This window comes from Malus sylvestris, chromosome 10 (assembly GCF_916048215.2).
Source record: "Malus sylvestris chromosome 10, drMalSylv7.2, whole genome shotgun sequence".
Lineage (NCBI taxonomy): Eukaryota > Viridiplantae > Streptophyta > Magnoliopsida > Rosales > Rosaceae > Malus > Malus sylvestris.
The window spans coordinates 27,025,174-27,048,642 of record NC_062269.1 but is presented as its reverse complement, the minus strand read 5'-3'; positions in this window follow the sequence as shown (position 1 = coordinate 27,048,642).

Below are 23,469 nucleotides of genomic sequence, written 5' to 3'. Positions count from 1 at the left end.
AGAAACATGTTACATGGTTCAAATAAAATTTCCCTTGTTTTAATTGGATAACTTCAGTTGTTAAGAAAATTTTGTGTTAGCAAATGTCTTGTTATAGTAACACCCTACGTATTGTTGAATACATCTCATATACTTAATACACCTCATATTTGTTTTTTCAATTAAATTTTTTCTTAATACACCCCCACATGCTTTTCTATAATACCCTCACGCCCTCACATCCGCACACCCTACACTTTCAACATACACTTTACATTTCTATACATGCACACCCCACATTTTCTCCATACACCCCTCGGTACTCTTCACAATGACTTTTTTTTTTTATTCTCAGTGCTACGTACCGCTGTTACATAATCATTCAAGTCATACCGGGATTTCTTTACTGCTAGAGAGGTTCAAATTGAGGAAAGTAGATGCTGCATGTTTGGGGAACCTTACAAAAGTGAAACGGTAGAAGTTTCTTTGCGAAAGAAGGCGATGACTGTAATCTGAGACCAATGAAGTTTAAACTTCACCACTTATGATGATACATTTTGAATAAGGTGAAGCTTCCGAAACGTCGATTTCATGTTCTACTCATCAAAAATAATTTTTCTCAATAAATAGTTTTGTAGTTTCATTGATTAGGCTTTTTGTTCTACAATGGAGAGTGAGAGTGGTTTATAGAGTTGAAGAAGATAAATAATCTTGTGATATACATGTTAAAAGTCATTTGGGGTGCATTTAGTATTTTTTTAATTTTTTAAAAAACCTTATAAGGTCAAAACTGTCAATACATATTAGGGTATATAAGTTATTTAATATTAAATTTTAATGTAGGGTGTATTCAACATTATGTGGGTTACTAATAAAAAAAACCTTAGTAAATTCAATGTCTTTTTTCTCACCCCCAAATCAAAGTAATTATTATTCCCTTTTAAAATTGTGTCATGTGTCTATTTAATTAATTAAGGTTATGTTTATGCATTTAATTATTTATCCTGGAGAAAAGACAAATTAAGTTACCATGTACTCTATGTTTAATCTCCTCTAATTTGCCAATATGGCGGCGGATCGGTTGGCGTTGCGGAGTTGTGCAGAGATGTGTGAATTTACTTGGGTCGATCGACCCCCATCTTTACTTGTTCATGTACTTAATAAGGACGAATTCCCATGCCCACATTAATTTTTCTTCGGTTGTGCAAAGGGTGACACTAGTTGCTTATTGGTAGTGTTGGGTTCTTCCTCTTGCACTTCCTGTTTTATTTTTTGGTTGTTTGCCTTGTTGTGGGCTTTCTTTGTAATATTTGGCTTCTTAGCCCTAGTTAAGAAATCCAGTTTTCCAAATAAAAAATAAAAAATAAAAATAAAAATAAAAAAATCCTCTAATTTATGGGAATCTTCAATCAATATCCTATCGTGGGTTCGAATGGCTCTCTACGGTGGTGCAAATGGCTCTCTACAGAGAGGAGTGTTGCCCATGCACCACATCATGGGTTCGAAACCTGTCAGCTCCCTTATCTAACATCTAATATAACAAATCTATCGTGTGACAAAAAAAAATTGCTATGGTGGTGAAAGAGCTTTATATACATACATATGTGATTCTTTAGATAACTGTTTCTCTACATATTAATTGACATGCCATGTTTATTTTATTATTAGATTTTTTACATTTTATATTTTTATTAATTGCGAGTATAAAATGTGGCTTTACATCTTTATTTATTATATCTACTCATTGTTACATGTTTTTGCACAATGTTTATTAGTTAATTGTATTGTCATGGGCCAAGGACTAACCTTCACGTGTATATTGACATGCACCGATTTACGTTCGCTTTGGATCCAAAGTTAAGTGCTAGCTTGTCCCTAGGTTTGTTGTTAGTACTCATTTGTCGCACGAGTAGTGTCAACGTCACGTGATGTAGTACTAGAACGTAAAACCTAAACCCAACTTGCTCCATTGTCAGAATATCTCTGCAATGGACTTGAATGTGTGCCTACATACGTTATGAGCAGCAATACGTCCCCAACCGCAAACGTCCGAGTATCTGGCTGCTATATATTGAAATTAAGGGTCTGAAAATTATCATTATCCTTCAAAATAAAGTTGATTTCGTATAGTGGAATGTGGCCCTCAACTACAATTAGTGAATCCGGGATTTTGTTGAGGTAATAATAAGTAATTTCCTTGAAGACTGTTTTTTCATTTTCTGGTTTACTTGTTTCAGTCCACTGAATTATATTGTTTAAACATCTTAAACCAGGGAACCACAGCTAAAGGTGCACAAGTAATTCATATTTGTCCCATGAGAAAGTCGTGTCGATTACCTTTTCAAAGTCGTGAATCACATGCTCGAGCACCTTTAGAATTACCACATCTTGATCGTTGGGGACCCGCTCCGGTTGCATCTAACTTTGGTTACCAGTTTTATTTCTCTATTGTTGATGATTATTCACGTAATGTGTGGTTTTACACACTGGTTAAAAAGTCTGATGTACTTGCTAAAGGAAATCTGAAGGCAAAGGTATAACAGGTTGATGAATTGTATAAGCTCAACTCAATGCCGAGTGAGTATTCATTCATTTCTTTATATAGAGTTACAAATGATAAGGTTGTTACACTTGATAAACATTTGAATCAGAAAGATAAATACAAACAGTTTGAATCAGATACAAACATATTTGAGAGAGTTGTGCGGATAATGGACTGTGTTGTTATGATCCTTTCTGTTGCAGATTGCAGCGGGAAGGTTGTGGTTGAATTGGTGGTGCTGACGTGGACCTTTCTTTAGGGTTTGGAGATTTATCTGAACTAGGTTTATCACGCCCCCGCAAGCTGACGGGGCGTTGACGAACGGGAAGCTTGGAGATAAGATAATGGAAGCGGATAGAGGACAAACCCTTGGTTAAAAAATCGGCAATTTGGTCTGTGGTAGCCACATAACCAACTTCGATTTCCGTGCGAATGACCTTTTCCCTTATGTAGTGATAATCCACTTCAACATGGCGCATGCGAGCTTGATAAACGGGATTGGAAGCAACAACAATGGCGCTGATATTGTCACACCAAAGACGAGGTGGCTGTAATGGTAGATATAAATCACGGAATAGATTTCGAAACCATGATAGATGGGCAGAAGTATAAGCGAGTTGACGATACTCCGCCTCTGTGCTAGACCGTGACACTCCACGTTGCTATTTCGAACTCCAGGAAATTAAATTATCTCCAAGAAATATGCAGTGACCTCCAGTGGAACGACGGTCATCAGGGTCTCCAGCGTAGTCAGCGTCAGCGAAGGCAGTTAGAGTGAGGGGACTGGGTTTGTAAATTAAGCCATGATCATGGGTGCCTTTCAAATACCGTAAGATGCGTTTGACTGCAGCCCAATGTGCAGTAGTTGGAGAGTGCATGAACTGACACACTTGGTTGACAACGTAAGCAATATCAGGACGTGTAAATAGAAGGTATTGAAGGGCGCCCACAACACTGCGAAAAGAAGATCCATCTGAGAGAGGCTCACCATCATATAAACTCAAGCGTTTACCACTAGGAACTGGCTTTGAGATGGGCTTGGCGTCAGCCATATTAGTTTTCTGTAGAAGCTCCAAAATATACTTGGATTGAGTGAGAGAGAAAGTAGAAGGCGTCCGTGAAACCTCCATCCCCAAGAAGTAGTGTAATGGCCCAAGATCTTTCATTGCAAAATGAGTACCAAGCTGCGTGATAAACTGAGACAAGTGAGCATTGTTGTTCCCTGTGATTAATATGTCATCCACATAGATGAGAAGATAAATGATTGTTGAGCCGTCAAAATAGGTGAAGAGAGACGAGTCAGCTTGGGAAGCAGTGAAGCCCAAGTCTTCGAGTTTCTGGGAAAAACATTGAAACCAAGCACGGGGTGCTTGTTTCAAACCATATAGGGATCGTCGAAGTCGACACACATGATAGGTAAACTGTGGATCAATGAACCCTGGAGGTTGGCGCATATAAACTTCCTCATTCAACGTGCCATGAAGGAAGGCATTTTGAACATCAAGCTGGCGGATAGGCCACTGAAAGTGAAGAGCAATAGAGAGAATGAGCCGAATTGTGGCATGTGTGACCACCGGACTGAAGGTTTCCCAGAAATCAATTCCCTTTTGCTGATGAAAGCCATTGGCAACTAGTCTTGCTTTAAAACGCTCGATGGAAACATTAGATTTCTTTTTGATGCGATACACCCATTTATTAGGTAACACATTCATAGAAGACTTGTAGGGTACCAAAGTCCAAGTGCCAGTACGCTGTAAAGCGTTGAATTCATCTGCCATTGCTTGGCGCCATTGGGGAGACTTATTGGCCTGTGAGAAACATGTGGGCTCAACCAAAGTATTAGTAATGTTAGTGATGCAAGCATATCTTGGATTTGGTTTTCGAATTCCATGTTGACCACGCGTGATCATGGGATGAGTGGATGAAGCAATATAAGAAGTGATGTTGGCAGGTTCAATATTCACGTGAGTAGTGGGAGTTAGTGGGTGAGAAAGGGAGTCTGGGGTAGATGATGGAAGGGTAGTATGGGAAGCCGGGGTAGGTAGCGGTAGGGGGTGAGGGAGAGAAGGTGTAGGGTGCAGGTGAGGGGGTGAGGTGGTGACAATTGGGGTTTGAAGGGAAGGAGGGGTCCGTGGGGTCAGATGTGGTTGGGTGTAATTGAAGGTATCAATTGCCAGGACATGGTCCAACTGACTAGGGTTTGACAAGGTCGGAGTAGCAAGTTCTTTATATGGAAAACTCTTTTCATTGAAAACAACATGACGAGACAGAAAAGACTTGCCAGTGGTAGGATCATAACATTTATAACCTTGATAATTTAATGAGTATCCTAAGAAAATGCATTGTTTTGATCGAAACTTAAGTTTAGTATCAATGTATGGACGTAAATAGGGAAAACAAGCACAACCAAATACTTTGAGAAAATCATACTGTTGTGATTTTGAAAACAGTTTTTGGAAAGGAGAGACGCCATTTAAGATTTTGGTGGGAAGACGATTAATGAGATAATTTGCAGTTTGAAAAGCGTCATCCCAGAAAGTGTGAGGAAGGGACGCATGAGCAAGTAAAGTTAAGCCAATTTCAACAAGATGACGATGTTTGCGTTCTGCGAGACCGTTTTGCTCGGGATGATGAGGACAACTGAGTCTATGATGAATGCCATGTTGAGTGAAAAGGTGTTTAAAAGAGAATTGACAAACTCTCATCCACCATCAAATTGAAAAAATTTAATTTTGGTGTTGAACATATTTTCTGTAAGCTTTTTAAAATTAACAAAGGTTTGAAAAACATCAGATTTTAACTTTAAAGGATAGAACCATGCATATCGAGAAAAGTCATCCACAAAAACAACATAATACTTGTAACCATTAATTGAATAAGAAGGAGAAATCCATACATCTGAATGTATTAATTCCAAAGGACATAATGACTTGGAAGAAGATAAATTAAATGGCAACTTATGACTTTTGCCGAGGGGACATGATGAACAAAAGTCGTAGGTTGCATTACCAGTTAATGGTAATTTATTTTGGGGAATTAGACTACGTAAAACAGAAATTGCAGGGTGACCTAACCTAAAATGCCAAATAGCATCCGACACTCTAACACCGACAAATGCAGAGACTCCATTGTTGACCACAAAAGAACTTGAAAATGGATAAAAACCATTTTTACTCCAGCCTTGCAAAAACATCTTCCCCGTTTGAAGGTCCTGAACACGGTAGGAATTAGGATATAAGGTCAGTGAACAATGGTTGTCTTTGGTAACTTGATTGATGGAAATAACATTAGTAGAAGCATTAGGGCAGTGAAGGGTGTTGGGAAGGGTAAATGAGTGATTGGGTGTGTGAATACAAGAAGTGCCAACATGAGAAATGTGCAAACCTGATCCATCCACCACGCCATTAACATTGTCAGTGCCATTGTAGGGACGAGGATTCGAAACCTGATTCAAATCATTGGTGATATGTGCATTGGCTCCAGAGTCAAAAAGCTAGTTTTGAATGCCAGAGGGAGAGACAGACGTCGGAGACGGTGCAGCATCATAAGCTTGGAGACGTGGAGCAAGAACACGTCTTTCATAGGCCATATTGAGGCGATTGAAACAATCGATTGCAGAATGGCCGTGACGACGACATATTTGGCATTGGATACGACCACCAGATTGGGTTGGAGAAGGAGGAGCATGGTGTTCTTGGCCTTGAGGACGAGGAGGAAACTGGCCACGGCCGCCATTGAAGTGACCACGGCCTCCTTAAGGAGCACCGCGACCATGGGAAGGTCCTGAATGACCTTTTCCAGCAACAAGGGCAGTGGGCCCATTTTCAAACACAGTATGAAGCTTTTGACGTCTCTCTGCACCAAGAAGAAGAGCCTCCAAGGCACTGTAAGTGATGACCTCATCCCTTGCTTGTGCAGAAGCAACAGTATTCTCATAAGCAGGCCCAACATTATTTAAAATAATGGCAACAAGATCAGAGTCAGTCACAGGAGAACCAGAGAGGGAGAGAGTGTCAGCAAGACAATTAATGCGATCAAGAAACTCAGCAATAGAGGAATCACCACGATGGGTATTCATAAGCTCACTACGCAATTGGAGGAGGTGGCCAGTAGATTGAGAAGCATACCTGTCACGTAAACAAGTCCATGCAAAATAAGAACTTGTCTTACCAATAAGAGAGGCAAGAACTGTGGGATGAACCAAACTATTGATCCAAGAGAGGACCATATCATCTTGTTGAATCCATGCATCAAGGTCAGGATTGACTTTATCAGTGAGTTCGCCGTCATCATCCTTCAAGAAGGCAGGAGGACATTGGTTGGTTCCATCGACAAAAGACACCATATTCCTGCTTCGAAGCAAGGGCAACATCTGGGCATGCCATAGGGGATAGTTGGTACGATCCAACTTTATAGTCAGAAAGTTGGAAGCATTTGGAAGAGAGGGAATATCAATGGGATTTGAGGGACTTGAACTGGACGCCATGAGAGAGAGAAAAAAAATAAAGCTTTTGGTCGTTAGACTGTCAGCTCTGAGATACCATAAAGGAAATATGAAGGCAAAGGTATAACAGGTTGATGAATTGTATAAGCTCAACTCAATGTCGAGTGAGTATTCATTCATTTCTTTATATAGAGTTACAAATGATAAGGTTGTTACACTTGATAAACATTTGAATCAGAAAGATAAATACAAACAGTTTGAATCAGATACAAACGTATTTGAGAGAGTTGTGCGGATAATGGACTGTGTTGTTATGATCCTTTCTGTTGCAGATTGCAGCAGGAAGGTTGTGGTTGAATTGGTGGTGCTGACGTGGACCTTTCTTTAGGGTTTGGAGATTTATCTGAACTAGGTTTATCACTTGCAACCATTGTGGAGTTCACAAAGATGATTGAAAATCGTCTAAATCGGACCATTAAAACTTTGCAAATGGATGGTGGTGGTGAATTTACAAACTGGTTGTTCTTGCAATTTCTCTGTCATAAAGGCATCAGTCATTAAACATCTTGCCCCTTCACATCCCAACAGAACAGAATGGTTGGATGTAAGCATCGTCATATTGTCGAAAAGGGATTGTGTTTGTTGTCTCAATCACAACTTCCCTTCAGATTTTGGGTCGAAGCCTTTTCTATATCGGTTTATCTCATTAATCTATTGTCGGCTGCAAACCTTGCTCTTGTTTCACCTTATGAGATTTTATTTTAGAAAGTCCCTGACTACAGACTTCTCCGGAGTTTTGGATGTATGTGTTTCCCTCATTTGGTTCCATACAATAAACACAAACTTATGCCAAAATCTATCAATAAGTGTGTGTTCATTCGCTACGATCTTCACTACAAGGGCTATCGTTGCTTCGAACCAATATCAGGTCGAGTGGACACTTCGCGAAATGTGACCTTCGATGAACTGACATTTCCATTTAATGAATTGTCTTCCAGGAACACTCATACACCACAGTACACACTTCTGCGCCACCTACAACTCAAGTTGAACCTGCTTTGGTTCCCTCTCTTTCCCTCACGGCAAATGACAATCCTTCAAGTGCACTTCAACCTTCCACATGTGCCTCCAATGATTGCTCAACAGAAAGTTCTTTGCCTTAATCCACAACAACAATGGGCCTCCATTTTCCCGTGCCTACATTAGCCCCTAAGCTTTCAGGTGCCGCGCCTCAGTCCACATCCAACGCCCTTGAATCGGGACTTCCAGAACACATCAACCTACCCGAAGATGCTGCTGCCATATCCCAGGCAGCTGGTGCTGCTCACATCGAGTACTGATCTCCAGAACCTACTAAAATTCGCAGCATAAATGAGCTTACTTATGGGACCTCACGACATCCTCTTCCACATGCAATAGTTGCTGCTATTTCCGATCCACTATTTTGTGAACCTACAAGCAAGGCCGTCTATGAGATTTCAGAGACCCTGTGTGAAATTTGAAAGAGGGCCCCTCCTTAAGACAGTTAAAAAAAATGTATTGATGCTAGAAAACATTCACTTAAATCAAAACAAATTTTAACACTCATTGAATGCAAGTTTACAAATGTCATTAATTATAAATAAAAAGAATTACAAACATAAAATTTACTAAATAATTAAAAGTAGTTCATTCTTTAATAACCAAAAATGAAAAACAAAAAACTTCAAAACTCTAACTTTGAAGTTTCACTTGAACATATAATATTATTATATATATTTGGGTGTTATTATTGGCACACAAAATGTCTCATTGTACTCCAAGTTTTTATATTTAGAAAAGTAAAAAAAATTACTCTTATAAGAGGTGCACAAAGAGATTTTAAAGTACTAACAAAAGCAATTTTTTTTAAAATATAGAACATTATTACATAATATTAGATGACAAAAATTTTGGGGGCCCCTTCAAATTTGGGTTCTGTACGATTGCACTTTTCGCTCCCTCTCAACGCCCCCTCTGCCTACAAGCTATTCACAAGCCACCAAACATGATCATTGGCGACATGCTATGTAAGAGGAATACGATGCTTTAATGAATAACCAAACCTGGGCCCTTGTTCCATACTCCTCATCCATGAACATTGTGGGTTGTGAAGGGGTATTCAAAAGTCAAGAGAAAGGCCGATGGATGTCTTGATTGACACAAAGCATGTTTGGTGGCGAAAAGATTTAATCAACAATAAGGTTTAGACTATGAAGAGACCTTTAGTCCATTGTCCACAATCCGCATTGTCCTTTCTTTGGCTATATCTGTGGGGTGGCCTCTTCAACAACTCAATGTGCGCAACGCCTTTTTGAATAGAAATTTCAAGAAGAAGTTTACATGAAGCAACCACCTGGGTTCATTGATCCCTTTCGGGCTAAGTATGTTTGTAAGCTCCATAAGGCGTTATATGGCCTCAATCTTTGTACATGAAGCAACCACCTGTGTTCATTTTTCCATAGTCGTTCAGATGCTTCATTATTTATCCGTCATGGTTCTCACTCTTTAATATTTGTACTTATATATGTGGATGACATCATTGTTACTCGTCATGATACCAACTATATTTCATCTTTCATTGATAATTTATGCTTTAGATTTGACAACTGCAAGATGGGTGATCTCGGTTTTTGCCTTGGCATGGAAATTCAGCGCATCTCCACCACTATCTCACTCACCCAAACTCACTATGCGTTCGACCTTCTCAAAAAGTACAGCATGAAGTCTTGCAAACCGAGCCCTACACCCTTGAGTTCCTCTACTAGGCTTTATTGTTTGGGTGGTGACTCATTTTCTGATCCGTTTGCTTATCGAAGTATGGTTGGTGGTTTGCAGTACTTCACACCTTCTTGTCCTGACATTGTCGGAGTTTTAAACCTCCATTGTCCCACATCGGGGAACTCAAGTTCCTTACAAGCCTTTATATTAGTTTAGTCACCTTTAGTAATGATTAGGAATTGGACCATTTGGAATTAGAATTGAGGTTTGGGTCACTAGTTGTGTGGATTAGGCTTGTGATGATTGTACTATAGTATTAATACTAGTATATGCCCACACACAAAGTGTGTGAAATTTTTTACTTTTGTTTTTAAAATTGAAGGAGAGTGAGAGAGAAGTTGAAAGTCAGGAAAGAGGGAGAGAGGTTTATTTATTTTTATTTTTTATTTTTTATTTTTTATTTTTTAAATTAGAGATATAAAATCACCTGTAGGTGAGGTTTAAACAAAAAACAGCAAAATTTTATTTTGTGAAATTACGTTGTTGTCTTTAACTTTTTTGTTGTGATAGAAAACAAAAATGTATTTTCACCCTTTTTTGGTTGACAAAGAGGTTTCATTAACATGTAGTTTAGATAATATTAATTAATCAAGACAAGGGCCTTGGGCACTTGGGGCATAAGAAGTTAAAATTAATAATTTTGAAGTTTTTAATTAATATTAAAACGTTTTGATTAAAAGACACAACTGTTCGGAAAGAGTTGTGTGGTTTCAGACACATCCAAAAGGTACTTGAAAGGGTATGAAATAGCCTATATTTCTCCCATACAAAATCCTACAAAGAGTAAACAGACAAACAATTTGCCAGAGTTCTATAATCCAGTGTGGATTGTAGGATTAGATAGTTGTAACATGGTCGGGCAGACGTCATCGAACCATAAGCATAAGAGAGTGGGACGAAAATACTGTTCGAAGGACCAGGGCCGGTCCAGAGATTTTTGAGGCCCAGGGCGACGCCAAAAAATGTGCCCTCACTTCATATAAAAAATTATTTGTTTTCACATGTAAAATATCGATAAAATTATATTTAGAAAAACACTTCAAACTCAATAATTTAGAAATACGAAATAACTAATTTATTTTGTATCAAGAGAAGGAAACCAAAAAACTTCGGGTTTATAAGTAAATAGATTATGAGTTTTATTTTCCATTTGAACTTTTAAAGTGTTTTTGTATAAATCGTGAGGTATTTTTTCTTATGTACTAACCTCATCAATATAAGACTAAAATAATAATAATGTTTTCGAGTCTTTAAGGATATGTATAAGTAATGAATGAACACTAAATTAAACCTTTTGATGACACGTAATATTATTTGCAAATTTGGTCTAAAAATTTAGTCTACGCATTACTGTTTGTTGAAGATTAGACTTGAATTGGAATGGATGTTTAAAAATAGCAACCCACATAGCTACTAGCTAGTAAATAAATTAACAACCAAACAAAAATTTGTAAAAATTTGAAAAAATCATGGTGTTTTGAATAAACATCTTGATCATTTAGCCAAATTTTATAAATTTATACTGTTATGAAAAGAAATTTGTAAAATTGAAATGTAAATAAGCACACATGGTGTTTTGAACCTAAGACCTCCTCATTATGTTTAAACAACAAAACCACGAGTTTTAGATAAATTTCTTTGTCACTAAACCAAATTTTATACATTTATACTCTTATGAAAAAATATATAAATATACCACTCTAATAATTTTGGTGCCCCCAATTTTTTTGTGCCCTGGACTGTCGCCCTGCCCATACTGGGCCTTGGCCGGCCCTGCAAAGGACATAACTTTTGCACTAGCCTCTATCTACGACTCAATCAAGTTATGATCAATTTATTTCATGTAATTAACTCTGTTATTTCATTCTGTATTGCAAGTATTTTTCGTTAATAAAGAATCAATATTTCAAGTTCTGTTATTTTTATTTATTTCAAAATTGTTCTCCAACAGACATCGCATATGTGGTCAACCAGGTGTGACAATTTATGCATGCTCCATGCACCACTCACCTTCAAACAGTTAAGCGGATTTTCTGGCATATAAAGGGAACCCTTGAGCATGGCTTCTTCGACTCCGATTGGGCTGGTTCTGTTGATGAGAGGCGCTCCACCACTGGTACATGTATTTTTCTTTGTCCTAACATCCTCACTTGGATGGCTAAAAAGCAATCAATCGTGTTTCGTTCTAGCACTAAGGCTGAGTATCGTGCGTTAGCTACTACGGCGGCTGAGATTCTCTGGTTTTGCTATTTTTTTCGAGAACTTGGAGTACCTTTACGCATCCCTCCATGCATTTTTGTTGATAACATTTCTGCTCTCCATATTGCCGCTAACTCCATCTTTCATGCGCGAACACGCCATATTGAAATCGACTATCATTTTGTCTGTGAATTGCTCACCCAAGGTGTCATTCACACTCGCTATGTTCCATCAGTTCATCAGCTTGCAGATGTGTTCACTAATTAAGGGGCTCTCTAGTGAGAGATTTTCTTCTTTTGTTCCCAAGCTGAAACTCCACTAGGTTTCGCCTTGCTTGGGGGCGGGTGAAGAGAATCATGGGATCTCTACTCAACCATCAGTTCCTGGAATTATGCAACCGTCCTCAACAGCCACTGATCATTCCCAGACTCCTCATTCATAGGGATTCCATATTATTCTAGGATTAATTGACTTTATCTTATTATTAATTTGTATTGATTTGTATTTATTATACTTTCTGTAATTAGGACTCCAGAAGTCTACTCTTGTAAATATAAAGAGAGCATATACGACGAGAGTATCATCAAGAATTTCAGCCAAACTTTAGACACTTATTCTCCCAAACGTTGGTCATTTTTCTATATATACTTTGGAAAGTGAAAGCCAGAAACTTGGCAATCTTCCATTGTTTCATGTGGGGCTGAGAGTGGGGCTGGATGGTATAGATGTAGGGTTTCCTTGACAATGGCCTGGAGGTAAGTTAGGTTTCTGATATCAGTGTCTTCAACCCATCTCTCTCTACCAACTTTTCGGTTTATCTCCTTGTGCATGCTTCATGGATTGTGAGATTTTCATTTCAGGCACTATGGCCATGTGGCTCATGGCAAGTCAACATTGTAAAACCAATCTCTGGTGTTCAGGTGATCATTATTAATTGTTTCTATCTTCCTCTTCTTCTTTTTTTTTTTTTTTTTCAGTTAATGTTGCGTGTGCACCTTTTCTTGTTTATTCTTGCACTACATTTTTACGCAGGCTGTTCGTTTCAAAAATGAGTTGGGAGGAAAACATTATACTATGAGCCTTGGATATGCAAATGCTAAAATATAATGATCGGTGCCCTCGACCGAAACGCTATAAGTGGGCATATATTCAATGTATTTTCATTTGTTTGCATTCATATACTTTTCATTAACATGTACAAATTTTCCTTGTACGGCATGGGGAAGTGGGAAGGAAGACAGTCCTTACCCCGATGTTCCTAGATTTGAGAATTCCAGGATGAAGTTGGCGAAACACATATGTTACATGGATTGCCTGGTAACGTTTTAACATGTTCAGGTTTATTTTATTTTTATGGTTCTTTGCAATTAAGTTATTTCTATTCTCTAGTCTTCTATAGGGTCATGATACTTTCATGGCTAGTATGCTTAATGGTTCTGCAATTCTGGATGAACATTATTTCGTGTAGCTAATGAAATATGTCCCCAACCGCAAACGTCTGAGCATCTGGCTGCTATATATTGAAATTAAGGGTCTGAAAAATATTATTATCCTTAAAAATAAAGTTGATTTCGTTCAGCAGACTGTGGCCCTCAACCTCAATTAGTGAATCCGGGATTTTGTTGAGGTAATAATAAGTAATTTCCTTGAAGATTGGTTTTTCATTTTCTGGTTTACTTGGGAATTATATTGTTTAAACAACTTAAACCACAGCTAAAGGTGCACAAGTAATTCCAATTTGTGCTCAGCGGAAGTTAAATATCGATCAGGTGATCGAGTTGTAAGAAACTCTTATGTGAGTTCCCTCAAACATTATAAGTTTGATAATATAAGATAAGTGAGTTATAATAAGTAAGGCTTTATAATGTATTATTTGTAACGGGACAAATTAACAATTGGAGGGAAAGTTAATGGCTTTCAAATGTATTTGAAAACATGCAGTTAACTATAGAATTATCAGAGAGACAGGCCATACGGTCTACTTCCAACAACATCGATATTGTCCCCAACTTGGTAATTACCACCTGCATAATCCGTCAGGTGTGGTGTTTTATCACAAAAGGACTTGGTATTAGTTGAAGTGGGGTTAGGATATTTAAACTCATTATTTTCTCATTGATACGGTCGATGTGGGACATTTCAACACGCCCCCTCACGTGGGACCCAACTAGTGGGTCACATGTGGGAGATCCACACATAGACAACCACGTGGAGCCAAAGGGACTCACCCTACAAGCGGGGCCAAGGGACCCACCATCATCGCGCGGGGCCGAGGGGACCCACCCATCACGTGGCAATACAGTATGGGCCCGCTCCCTGGCTTTGATACAATGTAGAATTATCAAAGAGACAAACCATACGGTCCACTTCCAACAACACCGATATTGTTTCCAACTTGGTAATTACCACCTGCATAATCCGTTAGGTGTGGGGTTTTATCACAAAAGGCCTCAGTATTAGTTGAAGTGGGGTTAGGATATTTAAACTCATTATTTTCTCATTGATACGGTCGATGTGGGACATTTCAACATTAATTAGGTTTGATAACTGCTGATAACTCCTTCCTTAATAGGTGGAAGGGATTATCATATAAAAGAATGATCTTGGTCCCTTTTCTTGGTGTGGTTGGTTACCATTTTGTGCAGACTTGTCCCATTGAGAGTTTGGTAACCCTTCCGAAACACAAGAGAAGAGAAGATCACTTTCTCATCATGAATACCATGGATCACTTTCTCATCATGAATACCATGGCGTCGAATGTGTAAGGATATAAACAGTGGCTAGGATTGTGCCACTAATCACAAGATTGTAAGCCTTAGTTAGTTAGTTTGTTAAAGAGTGTGTTCTCTATATAAATACATCATTGTAATAGCTTGAAGGTTAAGAAAACCAATATTACAATTTTGCAATTTCTCGATCTCTCCCTCTCTACATTAACATGGTATCAATCGCCATTGTTACTCACGCTGCTTTCTTCGATCCTTCGGCTATCAATCGCCATTGTTACTCACGCTACTTTTTTCGATCCTTCGGCTACTTCCGCTAGACTTCTCGATCTCTGATTCTTTTTGTTTCTCGATGACAGTACATTGCTGCGTTCTTGGACGAATTCTAGTATTTTCTTCCTCTGTGATTTCTAGGGTTTCTGGATTTTTTGATCTCATTCTTTCTGCGATTACAAGATTGTGCACCCCAGGTGTTTGTGATATCTCTTTTATCAATTTTCCATCTCAATTTGTAAATATGGTTATTGCATCTCAATTACAAATTCTACAATCGCCTATTACTGGTCTTATATCTACAATTTCTACATTTGTCAACGTTAAGCTTGATGATTCTAATTACTTGAATTGGCAATTCCAAATGCAATTGTTACTCGAGGGACACGATATCATGGGATTTGTTGATGGCTCCACTCCTTGTCCATCTAGCTATATTACTTGTTCTGCTACTTCCAATGCTTTTGGTGTTGATACTGAGAATTCTTCTACTCAATCTAAGAATGAAGATTACATTGTTTGGAAGATGCGCGATTGTGCCCTTATGCAGTTGATTACTACAACTTTGTCACCTGTTGTAATATCCTGTGTTATTGGAAGCACAAGTGCCTATGATTTTTAGACCCGGTTAAATGAACAATTGTCTGTTGTCTCTCGGACTAGTATTTTCCAGCTCAAGTCGAATCTTCAAACTATTAAGAAAGGGGCTGATTATGTATCTCAATATCTACAAAGAATTAAGGAAGCCCGAGATTACCTCTCTGCTGCTGGAGTTATTTTTGTAAATGATCGGATCATATTTATATATATTTTTACTTTAAATTCACTCGTCTTTTCTTGGTTAGTTCCTTATATTTTTGAGCTATTTACGTTATTTTTGTGTTTATAGGATTTGTTATGCAAAGAAAATAAAAATAGAACAAGTGAAATTTTATTCGTGAAAAGCAAATTTAAATTACAATATTGCTAACCCATTGTGACGCTAAATGATAAACCAATATTTAAACTATATATTTCATCATTTTATATTTCTTTTCTTGTCTAATTATTTGGAAGCTTTAAGTATTTATGATACTTTTGATATATTGTGTTTGTAGGAGTAACATGATCCAAAGAACTTATTTTTCTGCTATGTGGGGCTGCTAGAAACTAAATGAAAATAAAAGGAGAGCATCGGGAGGAGAATATAGAGGAAAGCAAGCTGCCTTTGCAGCTGGAGGAAAGCAGGTCAGCGACAAAGGGATCCAAGGAAGTCAGAAGAATTAGGGGACAACAACTGGCAAAGCAGAGGAAATGGAGGAGTCCACACGGGGGACGGAAAAAGAATCCAAAGAAGGGGAAAAAGACTGACAGCTCGCAGAAGAAGGGGGGCCTCGGTGAGAAAGGATAATAAGACGCAGGAGAAGAGAGAGAGAAGTGGGCGGTCTGGGGAGCTGGAAAGAAGCTGCCTTTGGGCAGCGTGAGAAGGTTAGGCGCGGAACAGAAAAATAAGTGGGGAGAAGAGAGGAACGCGGAAAGGGGGCGAGAGGGAAACGGAGAGGAGGGAGTCCAGAGGAAAGCTGCCATTTGGCAGCTTGATGAGGGGGGATAAGAAAAAGGTCAGGGAGAGCAGAAAGAGGACAGAGGGATAGACACGGGAAGAAGAAGCAGAAAGCTGCCTTGCAGCAGAACACGCGGGCAGAGGAGAGCATGGGCGCAGGGGCGTAGACAAACAGAAGCACAGTGAGGGCAGAGAGCAAAGCTTCACTTCCTTTTCTTTCGGTTTAATCTTTCCAAACTCCTATTTTATTTTTGTTTTAATAATGTGTAATTAATTTTATTTTGGTTAGAGGTTAATTCGAAACCATGAATATATTTGTAATATGAATTGATTACCTTCGGTTGTGATTTCATAAGTTGTGATTTCAATTTACTTATCCGTTCGTATAAAAACTGATTTGTGTATGTTGGTTGAGAGTGCACGCTTAATTTACATGCATGAATTTGATGCTAGAATATAAGTGAATTTCACCTAATCGTTATGAATTTATTTTCACAAGTAGTAAAGGTTGCTAGTCACAATCACGTTAAGTAAATTCTTGGCAAGAGTATCATGCTTTTCATAGTTACGAATGCCTCGTCAATGCTTATAGTTTTCACAAAGTTTAATGATCTTTGATTGTATCGCTATTGTGCTTTTCACGTAGGGGACTTTTGAAGAATGTTTTGAATTGTTGTATGCGTTTTTCCGTCCAATTCAATAACTTAAGGAAAACTTGAAGATTAAAAAAGTGCTGTTCACGGTTAATCTGGAGTATTGAGATTCACAATTTATTGAAAGAACAACTGAAAATCAATTTAGGTTGCATATGTGTCATGTGTGGAGAAGAACCCTCTAGCTAGTCCGTCATTTATCATTTTACCTTAATTTTATGTTTTTGTCAATTCTGTAATTTAATTAAGTTTAATTTACTTTTCATCAAAACCAAACACCCATCCATTATTAAATTATATTATTTAGTTAGTTTTCTTTATTGTTAGTCTTTTAATTTAATTTCCGTCCATTTCAGTTCCTAGTGTTTAATTTAATTGTTTTCATTATTTTGAGTTATTTTAAGTGTGTTTCGAGTTATTAGAGTTTTTAGCCTAGTTTTGTGTCCTTGAGTCTTATTTAATATTTTTAAGTTAATTTAATAGATTAGCAATCCCTCCTAATCCCCGGCCTAGAACGATACCCTACTTACATCTATACTACAATTGTCAAAAAGAGGGTTTAATTTGTGTGTTTAGTTATTTTACGCATCAGTAAATGAGGATATTGTTATCTTAGCACTAAATGGTCTACCTCCTGATATCAATACTTTTCGCAGTGTTATAAGGGGTTGTGAGAGTGTTATTTCTCTCCAAGAATTTAGGGTGTAACTTCTTGCTGAAGAATTGATTGTTGATAGCAATGTGAATTCTCAGTTTATGTTTGCCATGGTGGCTAATAACTTTGGTGGTTCTAAATTCTCTACATCTCAACATCAATCTGGTAGTGATAATCCTAGTTTTTCAGGTCATAATTCTGGTTCCTCAGGTGGGTATCGATCCTTCAACAATAACAAGAAGGGTAAAGGAAAATATAATCAGGGATATAGGTATCCTAATACTAATCCTAGACAACAGTCTCCCAATCATGGTTCACATTCAACACCTGTATTCTCTGGGGTTCTTAGACCTTTTCCATCACAGCAAGTTCCTTGTCAATTGTGTAATCAGCTTGGCCACACTGCTCCATTTTGTCATTCAAAACAGTTGGAAATACATGGATGCCAAATCTGTGGCAAGACAAATCATACTACTTGGTATTGTTTTTTCAATGATAAAGGTCCCAACTTTGGTGGTCCACATTATCCTCAAATGTCCAGCAATGCTTATGCTCATTCAGTACCAACTTTTTCTCCTCAGTCCAATATCCAGGCTATGCATACAGTCTTTTCTTAGTCATCTTCAACTACCACACCTCATCATCAACCACAAATTTGGCTCACTGACTCGGGGGCTACAAATCATATGACTACAAATCTTAGTACTTGTCTTTGGCTTGCTTATCCTTATAATGAGATAGTGCAAACTGCCAATGGTGAAGGTTTGAAAATATCACGCATTGGTAGCTCTATTATTCAAACACCTGTGCAACCATTAAAATTGAATTTAATTCTCTATGTGACTAGACTATCTCACAATTTGTTATCAGTTCATCGCATTTTCCTTGATAACAATTGTTGGTTAGTGTTTAATGCTTATTGTTTTTGGATTCAGGACAAAGCCACTGGGAGGATATTGTACAAAGGACAATGCAGTAATGGACTCTACCCTATTCCATCCCTTGTTAATCATCATTCACTTCATTCTCAAGGCAATTATAAAGCTTCTGCATTGCTTGGATAACTTGTTAGCTCTAATCTTTGGCACAGTAGGTTAAGGCACCCCTCAAATAATATTGCCTCTATAATGCTAAATAAGTCTCATATATCTTGTACAAAGGATATTGTTCCTATGCTTTGTCATAGTTGTTTAGAGGGCAAGTTCACTAGATTGCCTTTTCAGTCTAGTGAACACAAATATGTAATTCTATTTGAAATTGTACTTAGTGACCTTTGGGGTCATTCTCCATGTAATTCCATTGATGGTTACAAGTACTATGTGACTCTTATTGATGAGTGTACTAGGTATTGTTGGTTGTTCCCTCTTGTTAATAAATCTGATTTCTTTGAAACTTTTGTTGCCTTCCATTCCTTTGTGCAAACTCAATTCTCTGCTTGTATTAAGACTTTGCAAATTGATGGTGGTGGGGAATATAGTAGTAATAAACTTCAAACCTTTCTTCACAGTAAAGGGATTATTCATCATAAGTCTTGTCCACATACCCCAGAACAAAATGACTTGGTTGAGAGAAAACATAGACAAATTGTTGAAACCACTGTCATACCGGTACAATATGCAAAATTACCTTATTCTTTCTGAACCTTTGCTTGCCAAGTTGTTGTCTATCTTATAAATAGAATGCATACACCAGTTTTGAAAAATTGCTTACCATTTGAAATGCATTTTGGGACTCCTCTTGTTTTGACACATCTTAAGGCGTTTGGGTGTTTTCCTCTATTGAGACCTTACATTCAGACAAAGTTACAAGCTAAAACCACATAGTGTGTTTTTCTTGTGTATGGATCCAAATACAAAGGATTTATTTGTTTTGATGTGTTAATGAGTAGGTTCTACATTTCTAGGGATGTAGTGTTTGATGAGTCTAGATTTCCCTACACTCATTTGTCTTTATTACCTAAACACAAACCTATGACATCTTTATCAGTCATTGTCACCACTTCCAGTTCCAAATATGGACAATGTCTTAGTTCAATCTTAGATAGCTCAATTATAACCACCACACAAGGGAGCATTCTCACCAACAATCTCACCTCCACCAACAAATTCTTTACCTACTGAGATAATATCCTCACCATCAATTTCTTCTGCATTACCTCACATTTCACCATCATCACTAGAGAGTATCTTTTCTCAGTCCATTACTGCTACTACAAGTCCTACTCCTCAACTCCCCGTGGACTCTAACTTTAGTCATGATCTACTTCAAGTGGTTTTACCAATTCCTCCACTCAATCTGCATCCTATGCAAACTAGAAGTAAGAATGACATCATCAAGAAGAAGGTGTTTTTGAGCCAAGTAGCTAAATCTAGTGATGTTGATTTAACTTTGTTGGAACCTGCAACCTATAAATTTGCAATGAAGGTACCCGTTTGGTTTAATCCTATGCAGGAAGAGATTGATGCATTGAATAATCAACACATTTGGAGTCTTGAACATTTGCCTCCTCACAAGAATCTTGTTGGCTGCAAATGGGTTTTCAAACTCAAAAAGAACTTAGATGGGATAGTGGCTAGGCATAAAGTAGACTTGTTGCAAAATGGTTTAGTCAAGAGCTTGGCTTGGATTATGGTGAAACCTTTAGTCCCGTGGTTAAACCAACCACAATGAGATTAGTTCTAGCTTTGGAAACTCACTTCAATTGGACTCTTAGACAATTAGATGTCAAGAATGCTTTTTTACATGAATTGTTAAATGAAGAAGTGTATGGCTTAACCTCATGGTTTTGGAGACGCTGCACACCCTAAATTAGTTTGTAAACTTTACAAGTCACTGTATGGGTTGAAACAGGCACCTCGAGCTTGGAATGACAGATTTACAAGCTTTCTTCCCTCTCTTAGGTTTCAAATATTCTGATTCTTCTTTATTTGGTAAGACTGTTGGCAGTGGTATTGTGGTGCTTTACTCTATGTCGATGATATTATCATCACTGGCAGTTCTACTTCAGTTGTTCAACAGGTGATTCACTCTTTAACCTCTGAATTGGACATCAAGGACTTGGGAGAGCTCCATTATTTTCTGGGAATTCAAGTTACCAAAACTGCCAAGGGGTTATTTCTGTCTCAGTCCAAATACATTTAGGATTTGTTGTAGAAAGTTGAGATGGTGGATTGTAAGGATTGTGACAGTCCTTGTTTACCTTATAATCGGTTAATTAAAGATGATGGTACTCCTTACAACAATCCAACATTATATAGAAGTATAGTTGGAGCATTATAGTATCTCACATTCACTTGACCGGATATTGCATTTAGTGATGCAGATTGGGCTGGTGATCCCAATGATAGGCGATCAACCACTGGTTTGGTTATATTCTTGAGAAACAATTCTATTTCTTGGTCCTCCAAGAAAAAAAACACTGTTTCTCGTTCATCAATAAAAGCAGAATATATAGATATGTCTTCTACATCTGCTGAGATTGATTGGATTCAACAATTGCTGGAATTGTGCCACTTGTCACTTGTCACAAGATTGAAAGCCTTAGTTAGTTAATTTGTTAGATAGTGTGTTCTTTATATAAATACATCATTGTAATAGCTTGAAGGTCAAGAAAACCAATATAATAGTTTTGCAGTTTCTTTCTCTAAAACCTTTCTCTCTCTAGAAAACCAATATTACATTAACAGAATGCATATTAGGATCAATGGTGAAGCCAGGAATTGTCGAGGAGATGGGCGAAATTTAAAAGGTTTAAAGTCTCGAAAAATTGTGGACATTCATTCAAGGTCTAAGTCCAGGGTTTGCAAGAAGATTATATGAACTATCCGGAATATCCGTACAAGAATTTGCACTAATCGAATATTCAAAGGAGGATTTGGACTACCCGTAGTATTCGAAAGGGGATTTGAACAACAATATTATTTGAAGGAGGATTTAAGCACCATTTCTTGTTGTATCGTCCTATTACATAACTGTATAATGAGCAGAGTTCTAAAAGATGCTAAGCACTAGTTGGGCGGCAGACATAGCATTTAACACTTAGGCGAGGACCTAGGTAGATTTGAATAAATTTATCAATATCGTATAAATAAGTGTCTATTCATCATATAGCATAGAATATCTAAAAACATTGATTATGAGACATATAGCATATAAAAATTCATTATTACTTTATTGAATTTGATTGTAAGAGATAAAAATTCAAATGACTACAAATTCGTAATATTTTACAAAAGATTTTTTGCAGCTAGCATGAATTTATAATGAATTTTAAGAGAAATAACAGTGTCAAACAAGTGGCTTAATATTGGAAAAGTGGTCAAATTAATTGGACAATAATTATAAAAAAAAAACAAATCTCAATATAAATCAACATATTAAATAGCAAGTTAGATGGTGCAAATTGATTGGCCAATGGCTAAAAAAATAAAAGAAATTGGGTAATTTTGAAAGGGCACGTGGTGGGATGGGAGAGAGAGAAAGTCTTTGTTCTTCGTCCCTCTTCTTCTTCATTAGAACCAGAAATCCATTTCCAGAAGTTGCAAAATGCAGATCTTCATTCTCCTTTCATTGGCCAGGCCTGTTATTTTTTTTTTAAAAAGAAAACAAAACAGAGCCCGCACGTTGTGCTAGAGCAGGGAATCCCAAAAGGCTAGAAAACCAGAAATTTCATCACTTCCGACGGGACCAGAGGGGCGGAACCTTCGCTCCTAGGCTTGACTTCCAGTGAGGGGTGGCCGCCCCTCCTTGTTCCTCTGTAGCTTCGCCTATGGTTAGGATTACTAACTTGTTATATGAGTTATTAGGGTTAATGAATGGTCATTTAATGTCCATGCACAATCTAGGATTTGATGGTTTCGATCTTTGAATGGCCAACATGTGGTATCAGAGCCGGTCCATTCAAACCCCAACTTGAATAAAATGATTGTCATATTGAATATTCCGCTGTCATTGACATATATATATATATATATATATATATATATATATATATGTAACATGCAATGGATTTGCATCTGTTCTTTTCTGATGTATGGGTGTTTTTGTCTATAACATATAACTTACATTCTGAGTATCAATCATAGTTATACTCGTGTTTATTATTATAATCTTTTGATCACAAAACTAAATTTTACACTCATGTTATATGTGTGTCTGGTGTATAGATACAGTGATAAAAGATGCAAACAATGATATATGTGTGTCTGGTGTATACATATCATTGCCTATGAAGTATTCTTACAAATTTTGAGTATGAAGTATTCTTACAAATTTTGAGTACAAAAGTCATGGGATTTACTTAGTTCGTTCACCGAAGCGTTTGACTATGTCTTAAGATCATGTGACTTTATAAAGAATACTTAAAATGGCAGTTCATAGTACCATCAAGTTTAAGAGTTTCCAAAGAAATTTTTGTTTACTGGGATCATTATGAACTGATGTATAGTGAGCAATGTATTAAAAGCATGAGGCGTGGGCGAGGCGTCTGAGGATAGCCCAGCCTAGGCGCGAGGCATGAGGCGAAGCCTCACGGGACCTAAATTTTTTAATATATACACTGAGTGTACACATATATTATATTAAAAAAAAGATTATTAATCAATAATCACCCTTAGCACACACATATATTATAAATACACACACACACACACACACATAT